Here is a 2,717-nt window from a genome sequence, read left to right on the forward strand (position 1 = left end):
CTCTGCTTTTATCTCATTTTCTTGAGATGCATGATGTATACAACGAGCCTTCAGTGGACAAGGGGACATCAGTGTGTCACACACACAGCACACCTCACAGACCTCCTCTACGCACTCTGCACAGAACTGCTGTCTATGGAGTGAGACAAAATTATATATACTGAATTAAAAACAAACAACTAATCCTTTTCCACATATGTAGGCAGACATGTTTGAACCACGACAGGGAGGAACAAAGAAAAGTGCAACACAAAAAGATGTGTTATACATAAAACAGCCAGGCTGCGTGATCACCACTCAGTTTAACTTAACTGTGCCTTAAGAGGTGACTCGTCACTTGTATTTGAAGCGACATACATTGACCGATCTCATTATGAGCTGGGAAGACTGGTGACAGCTTGAAGCCTTTGAGGCTTTCCTCACCAAATTTGACCATTTCAGAAGTTTTGTTGATTTCTTAGTATGAGAGAAGCTGAATGGTCACACTGATCTCCATGTGTGAGTGTGTTAGGGACTCATGTTAAATCCAAACCGTACAACGATAATGTAAATGTATTCAGATGGTATGGGAACTTGGTTCCTCAGAGTCATTTTAATGACATGCTAAATGAAAGATCTGAATCAGTTTTAAACTTCTTAAACAAATTATCATGCGTGATCATGACCATGCCTAGTTTGTATAGTGTAGTTTCTGACTCAATATTTATTCTCTCAGACATCACAAAACAAAGAGCTCTGAGTAGATGCAAAAAAATCAAGTGTTTCCCTGAACCAACCCCCCCCCCCCCCCGGCAGATCCTGCTAAGAGAAAAAACAAAAAGCCATTCGATTGTCTTTCAAAATGCATGAATCCTCTTTTCTTATATCAAAACCACAAAAAAGCTATGATTTCACACAAACAACACAAAAGCAAACAGATGTAGCAGTAAAACAATCAAAGTTCAATTAACAGTTGTTCAAAAATAATAATTTAACTCATTAAAAATAATGGAAACATCCTCTTCAGAGTGCTCTTTGTGGGACTGTTTAATCACACGCCCCCTGGTGGTCAGGGTCGATGAATGCAACCCCTCAGGTAGAAGCATCATAACAGCCAAACTGAGTTCCCTTTGGATATACAAATCAGACTTTACCGAACATGATCACCATCACTTATTTTCTTTTTCATACATTCATGAGAACATTTCACACTCATCATTAAAGAATAAATACAAGTTAATGAGAGAGACGGAGGAAGCAGCAACAAATCTGTCGAAACAGTTTAAACATAAACTGCTGAAAAAGATAACTTGCTGTATTGTAGGCAACTTAGGATGTGATCAGTTGCAATGTAAGAAGAAAAACAAAAACACACACACACAAACAGGGTAATGGCAGACTACAAACAACACACTTTGGTAAACAATATTTGCAAAAAGGTTTTGAGCGTTTGTTTGGAACGTCATGTTACGAGACCTTCTGAACCATCTTAAAAGTCAACTACCGTAAATAAAACCATCAAGTTGCAATTAGGAACTTAGGAAATATGTGAGATGTATTCAGATTTTTTGTTTTGAACAAATGTCTGAATCAGTAATAACACGAAGCAGGAAATGAGTACCCGAGAGAAACGGATGGGATTGGAGGGAGAGGAGAACGGGGAAGAGATGAAGGGAAAGGAATGGGCCGGTTGGCAGAAAGTACAATAAAGGCTTAAAATAAAAGTGCTGAGCAAACAGAAACTCGGGTAAAATACTATATGACAACCCAAGAAAGAAATACAAAGCAAATAAAACTGTTAGCAGACATGTTAAAGTTACAATTAGGACTAAAAGAACAGAAGAGTTTAAAAACAAGAAGTATAGGTTGGTCATTGGAATTGCTATCACAGCAGCCTTGGGAAATTGGACCCCTGCCCAATGACAAAAACAAACCCTTCCTGCACCTGGCAGGATAAAGATGCCAGTCCAGTGGCTGCCGTGAATAGTTATCAGACAATTTTCAGGAAAATATTTGGAGCTCCTGTGATCCGCGCCAGATTTGCATGACTAGTATGTCAGGTAATTCGGAGACAGACAAAATTAGGTCATGGAAGACGGACACCAACAGAGAGTGAAAGATGAAGTCCAAAAAGGAAGCGTGTGGGCCAGGGCCTGTGAACCTGGGAGGTGAACTCACAGTAAGGCACAGTGCTCTGCTTGTGGTTGATGATGCTCATTCATGCTGCTACAACCTCAGAGAACATCTACTGCAAACAACAGACAATAACATTGATGACAAAGCATGTTGTCTTCTCTTCTTCTACTGCTCCATGTTGATGCACTCCTTCCAGTTCAAATGTTCCTGCTCCCGCCTTTGAATCTTTGGATCATTCAGCATTCCCTCAACTTGTAGAACATCCCTTTTAGCACCAGATGAACTCCTCACTGATCAGGTGCTTTTGCCACTTCACTCAAATTTATATAATATAAAAGAATATACACACCCTAATATAGGCAAAGTCTACCTTTCAGGACAAAACCTGCACAAAACAGCCACACAGCAATACTGGACTCATGCTCAGTATGTGAACAAGTCCTGTTTATGGAAATAGCTCCATGTATTTAGTCCAGGATTGAATCAGTCTGATCACATGACTTTGTGTTTTAACAGCTGATATAAGGAGGACTCCCCAAGCCATTGAAGCACAGATTTGGATACACACAAAGCAGAAAAAAGACAACAGAAAGACTAACAAA

Source organism: Astatotilapia calliptera, chromosome 7 (assembly GCF_964374335.1).
Source record: "Astatotilapia calliptera chromosome 7, fAstCal68.1, whole genome shotgun sequence".
Taxonomy (NCBI): Eukaryota; Metazoa; Chordata; class Actinopteri; order Cichliformes; family Cichlidae; genus Astatotilapia; species Astatotilapia calliptera.